Source organism: Canis lupus, chromosome 31, assembly GCF_003254725.2.
Source record: "Canis lupus dingo isolate Sandy chromosome 31, ASM325472v2, whole genome shotgun sequence".
Taxonomy (NCBI): domain Eukaryota; kingdom Metazoa; phylum Chordata; class Mammalia; order Carnivora; family Canidae; genus Canis; species Canis lupus.
Genome location: NC_064273.1, coordinates 22,688,262 through 22,700,306, shown reverse-complemented (window position 1 = coordinate 22,700,306; position 12,045 = coordinate 22,688,262). Strand labels below are relative to the sequence as shown.

The 12,045-nt window shown below is 34.0% G+C and overlaps 1 pseudogene; it reads right to left on the bottom strand.

Moving 5' to 3' along the window:
- Nucleotides 1-2,023: 2,023 nt before the first annotated feature.
- LOC112661643 (NADH dehydrogenase [ubiquinone] 1 alpha subcomplex subunit 1-like) lies at nt 2,024-2,268 on the bottom strand (annotated as a pseudogene).
- Nucleotides 2,269-12,045: the final 9,777 nt, after the last annotated feature.

Below are 12,045 nucleotides of genomic sequence, written 5' to 3'. Positions count from 1 at the left end.
GGGATGGAGTCCCTCATAGGCTCTCTGCTCAATAGGGTGTCTAATCTGCTTCTCCCTCTCCCTCTGCTCTCCCCCCAGCTCCCTGGCCATGCTCTCTCTCTCTCTCTTTCTCTCTCAAATAAATAAAATCTTAAAGAAAAATTAAATTTCCTTACCACTTACAGCCCACTGACAAGTCCTTGAAACAGGAAGAGTGACATTCCTCTAGTTGCTCAGGTGCCTCAATGTTAATACTTTACTAAGGGTAAAAGGCAGGATCCTAATTATAGGATCCTGGGGGTTAGGCTAAGTTTCCTTTGGAAACTTTATTTATCTATACCCCCCAAGATACTTGTTGGCAGTCATCCTTGAAGTATCTGAAGGGTCTCATGACTAAAGTTTATTAAACAGTATAAATGACCTTTCCCCAACCATATCTAGCCCCTTCAAGGCCCTGGAAACCTTGCTTCCAAAATTCCTTAGAGACTTATGCTCTCCCTAACCCCCTCCCAACTTGTAAATGTATAATGGGCCCCTCCTTATGACTCTTCTTTCTGCCCACAGGTTCTGTCCCCAGTGCTTTAATAAAACCACATTTTTGCACCAAAGACGTCTCAAGAATTCTTTCTTGGCTGTTGGCTTTTAATCCCAACATTTTTCCTACATCATTAGCATCCAGGTTATTTTCCTGCTTCTTAAAAAAAGTATGGATTTTTGGATTTTTAGGTTGAAAATTTTATTTCCTTTTTTAGTACAATAAACATTGTCTTCTGGGTTGCATAGTTGCTGATAAGAATTCTGCTGTAACTTTTATACTCATTGCTCTGTATGTAACATTTCTTTTTCACTGTGTGCCTGCAAGATTTTCTCTGTTTTTTTGGCAGTTTAATAACCACGTATCTAGGAATTATTCGTATTCTTATTATTTATCACTCTGGGGGTTTTCTGTGTTTCCTACATCCATTATTTTTTGTCTTTCATTAATTTTGGGAAATTCTTCACTGTTTTTTCTTCAAAGATGTCTTCTGCTTTATTCTCCCTCTTTTCTCTAGCTGCAAGTCCCCGTACTTGTATGTTAACAATTCGAATATTGTCCCACAGATCTTAGATGTAGTGGGGTTTTTTGTTGTTTTAAAATATTTTCTTCCTACTTAAGTATGAATAATTTTTATTGGCCTATTTTCAATTTTATAGACTCTTTCCTCAGCTATGTCCAGTTTCTGATAAGTCCATTAAAGGGATTCTTTATATCTGATGGTGTGTTTTTATTCTCACATTTTACTATTACTTTTTTTAAAAAGTTTCCATCTCTCTTTTGATATGACACATACACTCATGCATTCTGCCTACATTTAGTTATAGCTATTTTAAAGTCCTAGATACTTTAAATGATTGTGTCATTCTGGGTCTGGGTCTGTTGACTACTTTACCTCTTGATCTTTTTCCCCTTGCTTTTTTGGGGTGTATTTTCATTTTTTGTTGAATGATGGTCATTGTGCATAGAAGAGTAGAAACCAAGATAATTAGAATTTATTCCCAGAAATAGGTACACCCTCTCTTGGTTCAGTCATTATATTGGGGATGGTGAGAGTCAAGCTACCTAGTAGTTGAACTGAATTAGCTTCTGTTACCTTCAGGATACCATAGACTTCTACCTTGTGCTCAGGGTAGTGTGTAGGGTACCAAAGAGTTTTTATGAGGCTGTGTCTTCCATAGACACAGATATGACATTATTTGACCAAATCATTTTGCGTCTCTCAAAGGTTATTTTAAATTTGTTATGTTCCTGGTTTTGTTTGTTGTTTTTTTTTTTTTTTTTTTTTTTTGTCATGTTCCTGTCTAGGCTGTTGGTTTATGGTTGTAAAGGAGGATTTTCTTACTTTATATCTTTAATACTTGCTTCTATATGTATGAATATAATGACCATGCTAAATTATGTTATATAATAGTTTTTAGTTGATTTTCCTTTATATTTACTTTTCTGCTTTTATTACATTAATACACTGCAATAACCTGCTATAAGGGGTAGATGAGCAAAACCAACTTATTTTTCATCAACCAGGAAAATGCTTCCTTCATCGATATTCTCCAAACCCTTTGACACATAATAATGATAAACTCCAGAGACATGCCTATCTCTTGGCATCAAATTCCACTGATACGTATAATAGGCAACCGTTTGTTCCCTGCCTCAGTTACTGAACCTGTAAATGTGCTTGGTGGTGATGGCTGGATGACCAAGCACACCGCCATGATGCCTGCCAATTGGGGCAGAATGTCTAACCACATTGCACGGTGGTTGCCAGAGCCGAAACTTTCCTTCTTGGTGCCCCATTTTCTCAGTTTTAAGTAAAACATCAAATTGTTGAATGTGAAATATGCTACTCTGCATTCCCAAATTTTCTTGTGATTTATTCCTCATGCCTACTATCATTGGCTGGTTCTTACAGAGAAGTGTTAGATGATATTGGTAATAGTGGAATTCTTACGTTGCTACTTCTATTGTTTGCTCACTTGAAAAGATGTTAACATTTGGATAGGAATGACAGAATAAATATTTTTAAAGTATCCAAATTTTTTATTTTATTAAGAGCCTTTATGATTGATGGATATTATATTTATTAAATGCTTTTGCCCTGTATCTAAGGAGTTCAGAACATAAAATTTTCCCTTAGATGTATTAATAATAAACTGTCAATAATTCACAATAATGAATTATCTTTGCTTTTCTGGACTCAAACACACTTGTTTATGATCTTGTTCATAATCTAAGTAAAAGTGATCTAAATATTATTTGTGTGTGAAAACTTTGTGATGCTTAAATATTAATTATATGGGTTTTCTTTTTCCCGGTTATACATTTTAGGTGAATAAAAATGAATTCGGTTTTATTTTTATTTTTTCTTCTTTTTTTAATTTACAATTCAATTAACCAACATATATTAGACTCTTGCCTCAGCTATGTTCAGTTTGCTGATAAGCTCAACAAAGGGATTTTTTTCAAAGATTTTATGTATTTATTCATTAGAGAGAGGCAGAGACACACGCAGAGGGAGAAGCAGGCTCCATGCAGGGACCCTGACATGGGACTCGATTCCAGGTCTCCAGGATCATGCCCTGGGCCGAAGGCAGGCGCTAAACCACTGAGTCACCCAGGGATCCCAAAGGGATTTTTTATATCTGATGATGTGTTTATAATTTTATAGAGAATAAAAACACACCAACTACACATCATTACTTTCGGATATAGAGTTCAATAATTCATCAGTTGCATATAACGCCCAGCGCTCATCATATCAAGTGCTCTCCTTAATCCCCATCAGCCAGTTACCCCATCCCTCCACCCACTTCCCCTCCAGTAACCCTTAGTTTGTTTCCTAGAGTTAAGAGCATCTCATGGTTTGTCTCCCTCTCTGATTTGGTTTTATCCTTTTTTCATAGGAGTTTTGTTTTGTTTAGATTCCACATATAAGTGAGATCACACAGTCTTTGTCTTTCACTGTCTGACTTATTCACTTAGCATAACGCCCTCAAGTACCATTTATATTGAAAATGACAGAATTTCTTTTTTATAGGTTAATAGTATCCCACTGTGTGTGTGTGTGTGTGTGTGTGTGTGTGTTCATTTTCTTTGTGGATTCATGCATTGATGGACTCTTAGGCTGTTTCCATGTCTTGGCTTTTGTAAATAGTGTTACAATGCAGCTATTTCTTCAACACAGTGATTTTGTGTGTGTGTGTGTGTGTGTGTGTGTGTGTGTTTCAGATATATAGCCGAGAGTGGAATCGCTGGATCATAATGAAGTTCTATTTTTAATTTTTTGAGGAAGTTCCATGCTGTTTTCCATAGTGGATGTACCAATTTACATTCTTCCCCACAGTGCATAAGCATTCCCTTTTCTCCACATTCTTCCTGGCATTTGTTATCTCTTGTCTTTCTAATGCTAGCCATTCCAATAGTCATGAGGTGATGCCTCACTATGAATATGAATTACATTTCCCAAATAAGTGGTGTTGGGCACCTAACTGTGTACTTGTTGGCCATTTAGAAAAATGTCTCTTCAGGTTCTCAGCCCATTTTTTAATTAGGCTATTTAAGGTTTTGTTATTGAGTGGGATAAGGATTTTTAAGATATTTTGGATATTAACTCCTATCAGATATAGCTTGCAAATATCTTTTCCCATTCCTTAGATTGCATAGATTTTTAGTTTGATCTATTCCCAATTGCTTTTTTTTTTTAATTTTTTTTGCTTGTGCTTTAAATGTCATATTCAAACAGTCATTGCCAATATCCATGTCAAGGAGCTTACCCTGTGTTTTCTTCTAGGAATTTTATGACTTCAGGTTTTGCATTTAAGTCTTTAATACACTTAAGTTAATTTTTGTGAGTAGTGTCTGACAGGCATCCAGTTTCATTCTTTTACACATGACTATCCAATTTTCCCAGCACCTATTGAGGAGGTCATCTCTTCTTTGAGCATCTTAACTCTGTTGTCAGATGTCAGATGTTGGTTGGCTAATTTTATGAGTTTTTTATAAAAAGAATTTAGTGTATTTGCTTCTGTTTCAATGGCTATGGGATAGCTTAAGCAACATTAGGATGATCTGGTTTTAAGGGTTTGTTGTTTTGTGGGTCCTTTTTAATCACAGTTGTTCATTTCTTTTGTGGTAACCAACATTCGATTTTTCTATTTCTTCTCTAGTCACCTTTGGTAACTTATATTTTCTATGATTTTGTCAGATTTCCATGTATTTTCCATAAATTTTAGAAAACTTGATTAGCTTTTAATTTTTGTACTTATGATTATTCCCACTCTTATTATTTGTTATTTTATGTGCACTCCTTTCTCCTTAGGTTAGTTAATGATACATCTATTTTATCATTTTCTTTTCAGTGAACCAGCTTTTGTGTTTATTAGTTTTATTTTATTTTATTATTTTTTAAATTTATTTATCTTTATTTTTATTTATTAGTTTTAAATGTTTTCCTTTTTTCCTATTAATCTCTTCTAAAATGTACTCTTGCATCTGCTGTCTTTTGGGTTATTTTGTTCTTTTCAAAAAAAAATTATCAAGCAGCCCAGGTGGCTCAGTTGTTCAGTGCTGCCTTCAGCCCAGGGCCTGATCCTGGAGACCCGGGATCTAGTCCCACGTTGGGCTCCCTGCATGGAGCCTGCCTCTCCCTCTGCCTCTCTCTCCTCTCTGTGTATTCTCATGAATAAATGAATAAAATCTTTAAAAAAATTACTCACAGATTTTCAATCACTCATAGAAATTCTGCTAACATAGTCTTTTCATCATCAATATGTTCTAGATATCCTATAATTGCACTTTGTGTATCCTCTCTGACCCCAACATTGTTTATATTTCTTTCCATTTTCATAGGTATATGTTTGAGGATTTACATTATGTGCCACTTCAGAAATTTGACTGGAATTATAACTAACGTATTTGGAAAGTATTTTTGTGATTATAATATTGAATTATTCTATCCTAGACTGCTGCTTTTTAACTTGGTATTAATGTTTTAGTTTATATCCCTAAATAAAAGCTTATAGGTATTTATTTATTTGTGATTTTATATTTGTATAAAATGATTTATATTTTTATTATGATTATTATATTTTAAGCTGCTTATTTTTTGTTACTATTGAGAATAATTTTTCCATTATATTTTATGCTTGGGAGTTACATAAAAATTCTTGATGATTTTGTAATCATTGTATTATTCTAAATCTTTTCATGGAACTATCTTGATAATCATAGTATTTTTCACTTTGTTCTCTTGAGTTTTCTAAGTACTATATCATATTGTGACTGTCACAGTGGAGCAGAGATATAATTTACAGAAAATTATTCACACTCCCAGCATAGGATACAATTTATTTTAATATAAGAAAATGTCATGACTTATTATACACAGGCAAGTTTCTGTAATGTGGCCAGCAGCAGATGATACAATATAATTTGGTAAGATTATCCTACAAGTCCTTTGAGAAGTTCCTTTGGCTATTCTCATTAACAATCAGTGGGTGCCAGGGTACCAAATGAACTCTCCTGCCTCCTCTCAACTGTTAGAGACTGTGTTATTTGTATGCCTGCTTATCAGATGCAACTTCTGTTAAAAGCCCCAGAACATTCCTACCAAGATATTAGAGGAATTTAAGATTAATTTTTCAGAGTAAATTATCCAGGCATACTACAGAAGTGGAAAACCTAGACTTAAGATTATATGAAGTCTTTTCCAGAACATTTAAATAAAATATACATCATATGGTATTTCTATTTAATTTTTTTGAGGAACCTCCATACTGGTCTTCACAGTGGCTGCAGCAATTTACATTCCCACCAACACTGCATGAGGGTTCCTTTTTCCCCACATCTTTATCAAATTTGTTATTTCTTGTCTTTTTTATTTTAGCACTCTGACAGATAAAAGATGAACCCCACTGTGGTTTTGATTGGCATTTCCCTGATGACGAGTGATGTTGAGCACCTTTTCACATGTCTATTGGCCATTTATGGCTTTTTTGGAAAAATGTCCATTCCATCTGCCCATTTTTAAATCTGATTATTTGCTTTTTTGGTGTTGATTTTATACTCTTTTAAAATGCATTTTGGATATCCTCCTCTTATCAGATATATCATTTACAAATATCTTCTCCCATTCAGTACTGTTGTACATCTAAAACTAATGTTATATTGTGTGTCTGCTGTACTCAAATTAAAAAAAAGTTTATATAAATAGATAAAACATATTTTCTCCTCTCTTCCACATTCTTCTTCTAATATTTTCTTTTTTAAGGCATTTGCTAAAATTTCCATAACAATGTTGAACAATAATGCTAAGAAGTATCTTTGTTTGTCTTTATTTTGATGGGAATAACTCTTGAACTTTTCAAATAAATTTGATATACACTGTGCAGTTATTCTTTATCACACTAGGAGAGCTTTATTTTGCTTCTAGAGAGTAAGAGGATTTAATTTTATTTCAATTCAAGAATGGTTGATTGAAATTTCAAATTAATTTTAAGTACTTATGAAGATTATTTTATGATTTTGATTTATTAATACAGTTAGTTATATTAGTAGATACCTATAATAAACCATTCTTTTACTTCCCAGAATAAAAATAGTTATTATTTTAAATATTTTTCTCAACTTCTAAGATATAAACTAATGAATCAGCTTAGCTTAGTACCTTGTATTAAAAAAGATCATGAAGGGCAGTGGTTAATAATTCTAATAGGGCTTCCCAGAGTAATAATTTGCTGCTTTATTTTTGGTCATTCATTTCAAGGTCACCTTGGTTCTACCATTTTATCTGTCTAGATGGTTTAGATTATAAGGCTATATATCTCCAAATCTTAGAAACTGAAATCAAGGAGTTATTTCTTATTTATACCAAATGTCGATTACAGTTGACTGCCTCACCGTCATATCACTTTTCCAGGACCCAGGTTGACAGAGCAGCCATTTATTCAATATAACCACTATCATTACGGAAGAGAAAGAAAGAGAACATGGCAAATCATTCAGTGGCTCTGAGAGTTTTCAACTGCAAGTAACACTCTGCTCTCGTATCATTGGCCAAAGCAAGTCACTCTGCTCACAATATATTAAAGGAAGTCACACAGACACACCTAACTTTGAGTGGGTAGGGAAATACAATATTAACATGTGCTTAGAAAGGACCAGAAATATTTGATGGACAATACCAATGACTACATAAGCTCTGTCATAGCTACAGGACATTGAGCAGGTCAGTTAATCTCTCTCTAAGCTTCTGATAATAATAGAATATACCTCATAGGGGTATTTTGAAGGCAAAAAAGCTAATATATAGAAAGTATTTAATGTAGTGCCTGGCAATCAAAAAGTTGTCAATACCATTTGAGTTATCTTCTATCACCACCACCATCATCACTATCATCATCATCACATATCCAAGTCAATTTTATTCAAGCATTTAAAAATATTTTACATGGGTTTATCTTGGATTATCCCATATTTTGAAAATTTATGTCTGACTCCATCAGTCAGAAAAACCTATCTTTGACTATGATTATTTTCTTAATTCTTTTTGAGTACTTGGTGACCATTTGGGGCCTATACATGAATGTCTACTTCAGCACCTACCAGAGAATGAATGAGAAAAAAGGAATCATGTTGAGTGTTTCACTTAAATGGCACTTTCAATTCGAGTTAAGGGTTTGTTTTGTTTTGTTTTATAATGTCCAGTCTTTCTTTACACCAAATAATAAATAACATTTTACTATTTTAGTTTTATAGGCATCCATAATCTTTAAAAACAAAAAACAAAAAACAAAGAAAAATTGATAATATTCCTAAATGATACTAAAGAAAAGTTTGTAGAAATGCAGAAAGAGTTTAACAGTACAGGCCATTTATTAGACTTTCAAAATTAGATTTTAGCATAATTTTCTGTCTCATTTCCCAATGCTGTTAAATGGATTTAAACTTAATTTCTCAGTAACTAATCCCTTTCATCTGTGAATATCTGCAAGCTATCATACCAGCTCTACACTGTTTCCATAAAGAATAATTAATTAATAAGGATAATTTAGAAGAAAAAATTTAAAAAATAAAAAATAAGGATAATTTAGTAGAACATAGAAACTAAGCCATACAGAACAAAATATGCTAAGACAAATGACAAAAAATTAAATTGAAAAATTATTTCTAAAGTATATGATCCTCTTCATAAGAAGAGGATTTTTCCATATTCTTACCTTTTTAGAAAAGGAACAGAAATGGTGGTACTATTCACATACGATGTATTTTTACAAAGTTTCAAAAAGATAAAAAGAAGAAAATCAGATTGAAGAACTCCTCTTTTGTGAAACCTTCACTGCTGCCCCCTGCCTGCCCTTGGATGAGCTTGATGTCTCCAACTTTATGCCATCTCTTCCACCTTATTTGTATCCCCTGTGTAGCCCTCAGTATACTGGAGAGCAACTATCTAAATATATTTGTATAAGATTCTCAAGTGCAATTATTTAAATAATTCTGTATAAGACTGTGAAATTTCAGGGTGCAGGGTAAATATCATTAAAGCCCAGTACTGCAACTGACACACAAGTAGATATGTAATAAACATCAGAAATGAAAAAGGAAAGATGGGAAAGAGGGAGAGAGAGAGGTTTGACAAACCCACAGAGGAAAACTTGATACAATTGTTAAAAAGTCATCTGAATTGAAAATAAGCCTTCTTCTCCTCCTTTTTTTTTTTTTTAAAGAATGGATTTTATGCCTACAGTGAATGACTTGAAGCTTTCAACAGCCAACTGAAGCAACTAATATTCCTGGAAATAGTAAGATGGCTATATATGTTGTAACAGAATCAAATATCAAATGTAAAGAGGGAAAGAAAAAAACAGCAATATAAAAATCCTAAATCTTAGGAAAGAAATGACTAAAGTGTCACATGATCTACTTAAGGGAGGTTTTCACATTGTGCACTCATTTTTTTTTTTTTTTGTGCACTCATTTTTGATGAGCAAAGTAAACAGACATCTCTAATTTGACATACTGCTGATGGGGAAAAAAACTAACTTTTTTTCTACTTTTCTGATTTCATGATATGACTTTTTTACTGCCCCTAAAATCATCAAGTCTATCCTTAAACTTTAAGTAAGAATTGCTTTACCTCACAGCACCTGGGCTCAAGACAAGAAATGGGTGACAGACAGTCTCAGAGTTCTGTCAAAAGCCATATCCAAAGATCCCACTACTCGGAAATGACATCTGGATTAGAAGTCTAATTCATTAACTTCTTTAAGACTATATGGTTTTGTTTTATACTTTCGGCTTATTCCATGTAATGTCACTAATCTCCTTTTGTTTTAATTTCTAACTTTGCCAAAATAGGAACAAATGCTCAACTCTCGCCTTCTCCCTAGCTGTAGCATTTCTCAGCATCACCCAGCATGTATTCTTGACCTACAGTTGCTGCACAGGTGCTCTAACCAGGGCGCTGTGCCTAACAGGTGTGTTTCTGCAGCTCTCTTGCAACGTTCTTTTGGGTTTCATCTGCTTCCTTTCATTTGATCTCTAATTTCGAATCAGAAGTATATATAGCTTGTGCAGTTGCCTTGAGTTTGGATGAACGTCAGTTGCTGAGCAAGTCTGAGCAAGTGTCACATTCTTCTTTTAGGTAGAAAAGTTGATTTATCCTAATGTAAAATGTGTAGATAGATAGATATAGATAGATGATATAGATAGATATAGATATAGATATAGATATAGATAGATATATAGATATAGATAGATACAGATAGAGATAGAGATAGAGATAGAGATAGAGATAGAGATAGATAGAGATAGAGATAGAGAGATATAGATATAGATGTAGATATATCTCCTTTCTTAGTTGAAACCTTCTCATGTAAATTTAGGAACGGCTTTTTGGCAAAGTTGTAATACATGTGAGATACATAGATGAGTCTCTGTGCCTAAGTATTCAGTATATATTAGAGATGAGGATGGCACTGATGAAGCCTAGAAAACATTGCATTTACCTACTCAGAGTCCAGTGTACTTACTTAAGAGCTATAAAGTCATAAAACTAAACTCTTTGTTTTATATTTCTTGCCTCAAGAATACAATATGGTAATCTGGAATCTATTTCTTCTTCTTGATATATTAATATATATACATACATACTTATATTTCTACTTATGTAATGCACATATACATATATATGACTTTTCAATTAAGTCATAGAATATACAAAATGTAACATTGAATCCTTTGGAAACTAAATACCTTTATGCCACCATATTCTCCATTTCTTTATATAGGTTTAATTATGTACGACAAAATAGTCTTATTCAATGTTTTAATTCATTGTTTCCTGACACTGGTGACAATAATGCCATTAGTCACAGTGGCTTCATAGAAAAAGAAAAACGTGTGTCTGATTTTCTGATATAAACAACATTCTAATTACGCAAAGATTTTATTGAGGAATAAGTACTTCATCAAGGACATAGCCTATAATAAATTGCTTACACAGCAGACCTATACCATTAAAACAAATATATATCAATTTGCATATCCATTGTCATACAAAGTGCTAAAATTGTCTTAAAGGTTATAGGATATTTGAGCTGACGCTGTCCAACCTGAACATTTCATAGATTTAGAAACTAAGTTCCAGAGAGTCTGTGATTAAGGTAATTGGAACAGGTGGTTGCACATCTGAAATGAGTTGCCCTGACTCCTTACCCTTTCCTGTATACTCCCACCACCCTTAAAAGTTTTAACTAGAGTTGTATACATATTGTGCTTGATTGCATTAAAGGTTAAAAGCACAGACTACCGGACTCTATCAAGTATTAGCTGTGTGAGCTTGGCCAAATTTCTTAACTTCTCTGTACCTCAATTACCTCATCTGTGAAACAGGTAATACTAACAATGAAACTGCATGTAAGGATTAATTAGCTTAAATATGTAAAGTATTCATGACACACAGTGAACATTAAAGAAATGCCACAAGCTATTGTCACGAGAACATGAATTCAGATATACTTTCGCTCACAACTGGCTCTTTTCCCCTGCCTAGTTTTCTTGAGTGTACCAGAATTCTTCATTGAGGAGCGGCATGAAAAAGAAGGCACAGTTTAGCAGGCAGCCACTGCTCAGAAAACAGGAAATTGGAAATGGAACAGGAGTTAGCCAGGGGTGCCTGGGTGGCTCAGTGGGCTATGGGTCTGACTCTTGACTTCAGCTCAGGTTATGATCTCGGGGTGGTGTGATGAAGCCCCGATGTGGGGCTCTATGCTGGATGTAGAGCCTGCTTAAGATTCTCTCTCCCTCGCCCTGGCCCCTTCTCCCCTCTAAAAAAGAAAAAAGAGTAGGAATTCCCTGTCTACACACACACACCCTCAGTGTTCTCCTAGCCCACTCTCCCTAGATCAGAGGGGCAAACAGAAGGATCCTTAGAATCATTGCTACTAGCCTAGCCTAGAAATCTCAGACAGTCACCAGACAAGAACCATCCCCACTGATATTAATCCATAGTGAACAACCACCACTAATTC